Source organism: Choloepus didactylus, chromosome 3 (genome assembly GCF_015220235.1).
Source record: "Choloepus didactylus isolate mChoDid1 chromosome 3, mChoDid1.pri, whole genome shotgun sequence".
NCBI lineage: Eukaryota > Metazoa > Chordata > Mammalia > Pilosa > Megalonychidae > Choloepus > Choloepus didactylus.
Window position 1 is genome coordinate 149,928,456 of NC_051309.1, and position 10,265 is coordinate 149,938,720.

The 10,265-nt window shown below is 37.7% G+C and overlaps 1 pseudogene; it reads right to left on the bottom strand.

Annotated features, from left to right (window-relative positions):
• Positions 1-664: 664 nt before the first annotated feature.
• Positions 665-4,038, bottom strand: LOC119530484 (annotated as a pseudogene).
• Positions 4,039-10,265: the final 6,227 nt, after the last annotated feature.

The following is a 10,265-nucleotide window of genomic DNA, read 5'->3' on the forward strand; positions in this document are numbered from 1 at the left end:
ATCAAAAGAAAACAATGAAACTAAGAATATGTGTCACCGTTGGAAGAGAAAGCAGTGGTTATGGTGTGGGTACTTGGGGCAGCGGGGGCGGTAGCACTCTAGAAAGGTCAGGTTACTCTGAGGAGGAAACATTTGATTTTCTCCGGTGCTTTCAGGTTTGAGGCCAGTCTAAGGCCTCTTTCTGGTGTGGCTGTCCAGTGTTTACCCCGAAGTGTTGAGTTAGCCAGTTTGACAAGAGAGTCATGCTTACTGTTTTCTGTTTCTTCTTTCACACAGCCAAAAACAAACAAACAAAAAAAGACCATGCACTGAGGTGCACTGGAGCATGGACTTGCTGGAAAGCAGGCAAGAGACTGGCGGCTCCACCTTGCTTAGCATTTGCTCCTTCCCCACAGGCTGCTCTGGATGGAGACTGCTAGTTCATGAGGCTGCCCTGCTGACGTCTCTTTCCTCAGGCCTCATCATAAAAAACCACCAACACATTCAAACCTAGCCACGGCTGCCTCCCTATATTCCCATCTGCATCACCACTGTTGTCTCCAGTTCATCATCCACTGTGTCTCTCAGCCCACTGAAGGTATCAGAAATTCCATATTTTCAAAGCAGTTTCAATATTTTCAGTATGTATGTTGGGATTTTAGAATGGTTCATGGCCAGAAAAGGTTCAGCACCTCCCACACACAGACATTGGTCTGTTTCCTGTTCTTAGCATTTCTGTACTTTGTTGGTCCAACTAAGACAGCAACTTTAAAATGCACAGTGCAGCCTTATCATGGCGGGACTCCACATCCTTTCCAATGCCATGGCTATTAGAGGTGGCTGAGGGGAGCAACTAATAAGAGATACAAAGTCATTCTTGTGTTTTTTGGGGAAGTTGTATTCAACCTGGAATCCCTGGACTCTGGAGAGAGAGTCCAATTGCTCAGAGGGTCTCTTGAGAGGTCTGTGGGGTATGTGGCCTGAAGAGAGGTTATTCTTCAAAATGGTCTTAGCTGTGGGTGATGTTCCCCCCTACAACAATTCATGGGCTATCATGGCATTTACCGTGGCCTTATCAGAATTCGGAGCTGCCCTGATGAAATCTTTGGTGTGACATCCTTGACTGACTCCTACAGCCTGGGCAACCTCAGGCACCATGGGAAGAATTCCAGCAGGCAATTGCTGATGACTAAGATAATGCATCCTAAACTCATCATCTTTATTACTACTTCCATTTTCATCCCCAGAGTCAGGTTCAAAAAAGGTTACTTTTCTTCCATCCCCTGGTTTCTTTATTGGTGTCTTCTCTGATTTGAGTGCTGGTTTGGTGGGCTGAGCCTGTGGAACTTTAAAACCAAGGATCTCCAGCACATTCCTGGCTTCATTGTGTTTGACCACTTTCTTATTGGTGCCCATTCCTTCTGTGGTGTGGTTACCAACCTTCACCTGCATCACAAACTCACTGTGGCAAGGGAGGCCTCGCTCTGGCTCCTTCTTCTTTTTCACTTGCTGGATCTGGGCCAGTCAGCTAATGGGGTTCATCCTCTGGCCATATTCTGGGCTTGTCTGTAGCTTGACTATGGAGGGTTTTGTTTTATTTTTGATTCTGGGCTTCACTCACTCAACTGTTGTCTGGGGAGGCAACTTCTTCAGCTTCTCAGGAACAGCCATAGCAGCATTCTTCTTTGAAATTTTCTTGCTCTTCTCTTCACCTTTGCCTATGAACCCCCCACCTTGGTCACAAAGCTCTTCATATGGCGTGGGCTACTTTCCCGGGCAACCTCAAAATTCACAGGCAAGTTTTGTTTAAGTGCAATCTCAAATACTTGACTTATTTCAGATTTATTGAGATTTTCTTCTTCAGATTCTCTTCCATTCACATCTAGCCTATCAGGCAGTGGCTCATTCTGCAGGACCCTCAATGCTTTAGCAGCATCAAATGTTTCACAACCTGTCTCATTTCTCCTTTCCCATTAAATTGCTGTCCTCCCACAGAAAGTTCAACTTGATAAAGTAAAGGCAGAACTGGAAATGGGTAAAATTACCTCAGGGGATAAGCACCTCCTCTCATGTTGTAGATGCAGGTGGACTGCACCTGAGAGTAGGGGTCAACAGGCTTGTACACTGTTTTTTTTCCCAAGTTTCATGCACAGTGCATTTAGCTCTACCATAGGGGTTATGTTTTCTTAAAGAGTGTGATCCAGGAACAATGTTGTTTTGGTTCAGTTCTGAGAGGTTATGTGGTAAAGAAAGTCCTGGCTGCTGCCCCAAGCTTATTCCCAGCTGTAGGTCCTGGTTGGTGGAGAGAAGGGGAAGAAGGAAGAAGGGAAGGGAAGAAGGAATGGAGGGAGGGAAGAGGCAGAGTCACCCTGTACATTTTAAGCCTTAACTTCCCATTCACCATTTCCACCCTGTATCCTAGTAACTTACATTCTAGATTCTGACTCTCTGAGTTTGATCGTACTAATTATTTCAAATCAATGTGATCATCCAATGTATCTCCTTTATTGCATGGCTTATTTCACTCAACAAGATATCTTCAAGGTAACAAAAGATCATGAAGATTCTTTCCTATATATTATTCTAGGAGATTGATAGTTTTGGCTCTTATATTTAGGCCTTTGATCCATTTTGGTGTGTGAAATAGTGGTTCTCCTTTTTTTTTCTTCAAATGGAGATCCAGTTTCCCAAGCACCATTAGTTGAAGAGACTATTTTTTTCCCAATTGAGTGGTATTTGTCACAAATCAGTTGACCATAAATGTGAAAGTTGATTTCTAAACTCTCAGTTCAGTTCCATTGGTCTCAATGTCTGTCCTTGTGCCAGTACCATGATGTTTTGATTACTGTGACTTTGTAATAACTGTAAGATTGGAAAGTGTGAGTCTACCAACTTCATTCTTCTTTTTCAAGATGGCTTTAGCTGTTCATGGCCACTTACTCTTCTATATAAATTCAATGACTGACTTTTCAATTTCTCCAAAGAAGGTTATATGAATTTTGATTCAGATAGATTGAACCTATAAATTGAATTGGGCAGGTTTATCTTAATAATATTAAGTTCTCCAGTCCATGAACACAGCATGTCCTTCCTTTATTTAGATTTTTGATTTCATTTAGCAATGTTATGTAGATTTTTGTGTACAAGTCCTTTACAACCTTGATTATGTTTATTCCTAGATATTTAATTCTTTCAGATGCTATTGTGAATGGGATATTTTTTCTTAATTTGTTCTTCTGATTGTACATTGTTTGTGATTTTGGGGTGTTGATCTTGTACTCTGCCAGTTTGCTGAATTCATTATTAGGTTCAGTAGCTTTGTTGTGGATTTTGCATGATTTTCTATATATAGGATAATGTCATCTTCAAAAAGAGAATGTTTTACTTTTTCCTTTCCAATTTAGATGCTATTTATTTATTTATTTATTTATTTATTTATTTTGTCTAGTTGATCTGGCAAGAACTTCCATTATAATGTTGAATAACAATGGTAACTGTGGGCATCCTTGTGTTGTTCCTGATCTTAGATGGAAAGTTTTCAGTCATTTACCATTAAGTGGGATTTTAGCTATGGGCTTTTCTTATATACCCTTTATCACACTGATGAACTTTCCTTCTATCCCTATTTTCTGATGTATTTTTGTCAAGAAAGGATGCCAGATATCATCAAATATTTTCTGCATCAATTGAGATGATCATATGTTTTTTTTCTCCTTCATTGTATTAATGTGGTATATTACATTTTTATTTATTATCTTGAACCAACCTTGCATACTAGGGATAAATCCCACTTGACAATGTTGGATAATTCTCTTACTTAGCTGTTGGAATTTGGGTTGGTAGTATTTTGTTGAGGAGTTTTGCATCTATATTCAGAAGAGATATTGGTCTGTAATTTTCTTTCCTTGTGGTTTCTTTACCTTGTTTGGTATGAGGGTGATTTGGACATGTGGAGTGAATTAAGGAGTATTCCTGCCTCCTCAGTTTTTTGGAAGATTTTGAGCTGAATTGTAGTAAAGTCTTTTTAGAATGTTTGGTAGAATTCCCCTGTGAAGCCATTCCCCAAGTTCTTGGCTCTTCTTTTTTGGGAATTTTTTGATGACTGATTAAATCTCTTTACTAGTAATTGTTTGGTTGAGATCTTCTATTTCTTCTTGAGTCAGTGTAGGTAGTTTGTGATTTGTAATAAATTGTCCATTTCATCTATGTTATCTAATATATTGGTGTATGGTTGTTCATAGTATACTCTTGTAGTCATTTATATTTCAATGGTATGAGTAATAATGACCTCCTTTTCAATTCATTTCTGATTTTCATTATTTGTACCATTTCCTTTTTCCTTTATATGTCTAGTTAAGCATTTGTCAGTTTTACTGATCTTTTTAAAGAATGAACTTATTGTTTTGCAATTCTCTCTGATGTTGTTTGCTTTTGTTTTCTATTTCATTTAACTGTGCTCTAACCTTTGTTATTTCCTTCCCTCTTTTTCTTTTAGGTTTAGTTTGCTCTTTTTCTAATTCTTCCAGTTTTGAGGTTAGGTCTCTTATTTGAGGTTTTTCTTCTTTTTATAATGCAACCATTTAGAGGTACAAATTTCCTCTCAGTTCTACCTTCACTGCATCCCAAAAGTTTTGATATGTTGTATTTTCATTTTCCTACTTCTCAAGCTATTTTCTAATTTCACTTGTGATTTCTTCTTTAACCTATTGATCATTTAAGAATAAGCCATTTGATTTCCACGTATTTGTAAATTTTACGTATCTCTGTTATTGATTTCTAGCTTCATTCTGTTTGATCACAGAATATGAATTGTATGATTTCAATATTTAAAAGTTTATTCAGACTTATTTTGTGACCTAATATATGGTGTATCCTGGAGATCCAATGTTTTTTTTTTTATTTTTTTATTTTTTGGATGAAGTGTTCTATATATGTCTTTTAGGTATAGTTGGCAGAATATTGTTCTAATCTTTTACTTCCTTATTGATCTTCTGACTAGATGTTCTAGTCCTTATTGAAAATGGTATATTAAAATCTCCTGATATTAATATGGAACCTTCAATTTCTCATCTCAAATCTGTCAGTATTTGCTTCATATTTTTTGGAGCTCTGCTGTTAAGTGAATCTATGTTTATAATTGTTACATCTTCTTGTTGAATTGTCCCCTTTATCAGTATATAATGACTGTCTTTTCTTCTCATAACTGTTTTTATTTAAAGTCTATTTTATTAGATATTAGTATAGCTACTTCAGCCATGTTTAGGTTACTATTTGCATGGTATATGCTCTCTATCCTTTCACTTTCTACCTACTTTTAACTCTGAATTTAAAGTGAAACTCTTACAGACAGAAAAAAGTTTGTCCTGCTTTTTATGCATTCTGCTAATCTCTGCCTTTTGACTGGGGAGCTTAATCCATTTACATTTAAAGTCACTACTGATAATGTAGGAACTTTTTCTACCATTTTGCTGTTTATCCACTGTATGTCATACCTTTTTTGTCCTTCAATTATGCCATTAATAATTATTTTTGTATTTATTTGATATTTTGTGTTGCACTGTATTGAGTATTTTCTCTTTTCTATCTGGATATATTTTTTGTTTATTTTACTTGTTGTGACCATGGGTTTAAAATTCAACATCCTAAATATATAACAATAATATTTGGTTTGTTATGAACTTTACTTCAATAGCATACATATATACTTTTCCTATACCCATCTGTCCCCCCACCATTTTATCATTACCTTTTATGCATTTGCTTTTTATACCTTGTAGGAAGTAAGAAGTGGAGTTACATACTAAACTATAACTACAATACTAATGGCATTTATAATTACCCAAATGGTTAATTTTACTGCAGGTATTTACTTCTTTAGCTACTTTTACCATTGTCTAGTGTCCCTACCTTTCAGTCTGAAGACGTCTTTAGCATTGCTTGTAGGACCAGGGCTAATGGTGATGAACTCCCTCACCTTTTTTTTTTTTTTTAATCTGGAAATGTCTTCATCTCTTTCACAGTTTTGAAATAAAGTCTCACCAAATATAAAATTTCTCCTTGGCATTTGTTTAGTTTCAGGACTTTAAGTATTTCAAACCACTTCCTTTTACCCCTATGTTTGCTGCTGAGAAATCAGCACTCAATCTAATCAGGTCTTCCTTGTAAGTAATGTTGCTTTTCTCTTGCAGCCTTCAGAATTCTCTTCTTGTTCTTTGCCTTTGATCGTGTGATCAGTCTATGATGGGGTTTAGTTTTCTTCATATTTATTCTGTTTGGTGTTCTCTGGACTTCTTGGATGAGCATATTCACATCTTTTGCTAAGTTTGGGAAGTTCTCTGCCATTATTTCTTTCAGTATTACTTCTGCCCCTTTCTCTCTTCCTTTATCCTCTGGGACTCTAATAATAATATATATTAGTATGCTTGATGATGAGGTGTCTTGGGCCATTTTCACTTTTTATATATTTTTTCTTTCTGTTCCTCAGCCTGACTCATGTAAAGTGTCTTGTCTCTGAGCTCACTGATTCTTTCTTCTGCAAGCTCCAAACTGCTCTTGAAAGTGTCCTGGAAAATTATCATTTCAACTGTTATGGTCTTCAATCCCAGTAGTTTTGTTTGGTTCCTTTTTAATTTCTATCTTTTTACTGAGATTCTCATATTGCTCATTCCTTTTTACCCTAATATCCTTTAATTCTCTCTCGTATTTTCCTTCATATCCTTAAGCATTTTTAAGATCATTTTTTAAAAGCTCTTTCTGGTATGTCCATTCACATTCTGTTCCTCTCTGTTGGTGTTTTCTGGATTTTTATCCTTTTATTTTGGAGGGCCATCATTTCCTCTTTGTTTGTCTTATAATCTATTGTACACTGTATGTTTTAATATTTTCAAATGTTAACACTGGGATTTTTTCCCTAACATGTCTGTTTCCTGATTTTGTAACCAGCTGGTGATAAGACAGACCTGGAAAATCTGCCCAAGGCCAATTCAGTGTGCAGTGTTTTCTCTGCATTTCTAGGCCTGTGTCTTGTTCTGTGCTTTTATTTGTTAGTTGTTTCAGAATACCCTTGTTTGCATGAGTCTGTCTTCTCTTTCCCAGGACACAGACGTCCCTCTCCTGGGTGTTTTAAGCTGGCAGGCCTTGGCCTCAAATTATCTGCCTCTATAATTTCTTACATTCCTTTCATTGTCTCAAACTGCTTTTGCCTGGATGGAAAATTCTGAAAGTAGGGACACATCAGAGAGGACTTTCTCAAGCCAGTCTTTCCCAACCCAAATAGGGCCAGGAACTGACAAAATGGGCACAGACCCACTCCAAGTGCCCTGAGGAGGGGATCAAGAAGCTCACCAAGATTGTCTTCTATGACTTCTCAAAACTGAACTTTCTTGATATGTCTAGCAAATCCAGCCCTTCAACTAACTGTCCCCTGTAGCCCTGAGGAAGCATTGCATCTTTCAGTGTCCTCTGCCCCAACCATTAATGGCCTGGGGTAGTTTGAAACAATGGTCACTGCTGCCTTTTTCCGGGACAAGTTGAAACACTGGCTACCCTCAGAGCCAGGCCATCTGTGATCCAAATTCACAAATCAAAAGCTGTGATCATTGATCAGCTATGCCCACCCCTGGTCTTGGGAAAGAAAGATTTTTATGTCCCTTTCTGTCACTAGCAATCTAGCCAGGGACTGGACGCCATGGTGGTGTACTGTGAGAGTGGAGGTTGTTGCCTTTAGCCACTATGCATAGAGAGCAATTTATCATTCTTCACCATAATTTATCAGCCTCCTCCTCCAGTTCTTTCTTCAATGTTTTACAGCATTCTTCTGGACTCTAAAGTTTCAAATAGTTATTTCAGATACTTCCTGACTGTTTAATAGTTATTTTGATGGAAGGACTGAGTCCTGGATCTCCCTACTCCTCCATATTCCCACAGTCCTCAGATGGTGTATTCTAAGAATGAGGAATTTAATGCAGTGTTCCTTAATCTACCTGGGTACAAAGATAATCAATAAACTGGACAAATTTGTACACTCTCTAATCTTGAAGTATGTCTGAATAGGCTCAAAGTTTGAAATTCTATTCCAGTAGTCCATGCAGTTCACCTTATCAAATTCTCTGAATATGTGGTGATTAGAATAAGAATATTGTGATAGGAGAACATATAAAATGGAAAAATTAAGGAGAGACCACACAGGTCTTGATAAATAATTGCTTATACCTTCAGCTATTAGAGAAATCAAGATAATACAAGGTAAGGACTAGATATTTCTCTCCTTCACCTGTCTACATATGTATTCTAACAGGCATCACAGCAGAGGAAAGCCAAAAAATGGCAGGGTGACAAGGTCTTTCTTCAGAAATGTTATTTTTCCATTTCCTAAGCTATATGCTTAAAATTGTTTTGTTTTTCCATCATGTATGGCATAAAGAGGTACTTTTAAAAACAAACAATTGATTCTGCATTTTTCAATACTTTATGGTGAAGGCAGAAACTTGAAAAGCCATAATTTCAAATATATGCATTATTTGTAGTTTTTTAAGATTCAGAGTTTTAATTTAGATTTTTACATAGACTAACCCATGGGGTGGGAGGATGACAACTGTCCTTCATTTACTCATCTATTCATTTAAAACTACTCAATGCCAGGACTGGCTGGGGAAACAGCATGGATTAAGATGAATTTGGTCTTTGCTATAGTCAGCCCAGGGTAAAAAACAAACAGCTTTGCCAGGAATAACCCTTGAGATTTAGCCCACTTTATGCCAAGAAGTTCCTGAGTATACATCTGTGGGGAAGACAGATAAGAGCACTTGCTCTTAAGTTGTTCACAGACCCACAGTAGAGAGCAAAGATTGTATGCTCAAATTAATTTGCTTGAGTGACTCTGTAACTCCACATCAAGAAACACTGTGTGAAGAATTAAAAGCATTATAAATAGAAGACAGCTTTATCAAAGGAATGTGCCTTTTCAAAGGAAGGTCTTGAGTTGAGTTGTCCAGAAAAACATTGCAGGTTTTAGTGAAGTGGTATGAGTATGTTTGTGGATTAGTATATGAGTAGTCACATACATTGTAGCTTTGGGTGCACAGTGAAAAATTTCTGCAAAGAATTGTGTGGGCAGGGATACCTACTACTTCTGTACATTACCCAGTATTACTCTGACAACTCAGGAATTTGTGGATTGGGAAATATCAGGAGACAAAATTCTTTTGGTGAAATCTTGATAAACACTGACAGGAGAGGGTCCCCTTTAAAATGGTTTCTTGAACAAAGGTAGAACAGGAAGGATGCCTGTGCTGGTTTGAATCTGTTATGTACCCCATTAAAAAACTGGTCTTTTAATACAATCTTGTAGGGGCAGACCTATTGTTGGGTGGAATCTTTTGAATAAGTTGTTTCCATGGAGATGTGACCCCACCCATTCAAGGTAGGTCTTAATTAGTTTATTGGCACCCTCTATGAGACAATAAAAGGCAGAAACATTTTGAAGGGAGTTCAGAGATGCTTAGAGAGAAAATGCCATTTTGGACACAGCCTTTGAAACCACAACCAGGAGAGAAGCTAAGAAATGAAATCCAGAGTTTGCCCCAGAGAAGCTACAAAAGGACCCCCAGATGCTTAGAGAGAAATGCCCTAAGAGATACAAGCAAGAATGCACAGGAGCTGAGGAAGAGAAGCTAAGACAGAAGCCCAGAGACATTTTGGAGAAACATGGAAACCAGAAGGTAAACCCAGGAGAGGCCCAGCAGACAGGCCATGTGCCTTCCCATGTGACAGTGATTTATTAGCCAGATGCCATCGGCCTTTCTTTAGAGAAGTTCTTGTCCTGCTGATACCTTAATTGGAACACTTTCATGGCCTTAGAACTATAGATTTGTGAACTAATAAACCCCCATTGTAAAAGCTAATCAATTTCTGGTACCTTGCATTCCAGCAGCCTTAGCAAACCAGAGCAATGGTCACTGTGGCTGAAAAACTATTTGTGAGCACATCCGGTTTTCTAAATTGACATCTTTTTAGAAATTAGTGAGCAACATTGCAGTGGGTGGTGGAGATAGGACAAGTATAGGTTGGGTCATGAACAATTAGTGTGATTTTGTTTGTGACCACAGCTGGGAAGATCTGCAATCATTTAGCTTATATGCACATAAATATAAGTCTTCATAAACATAAGCCTCACATGCACATTTCTTGAAACATATTTCATGCATTCCCCTTTGAGACCAACATACATTTAAATCCACTCTAAAAATTAATTCTTTACAGAAAACATGTTAGGGAAATAATTGCTG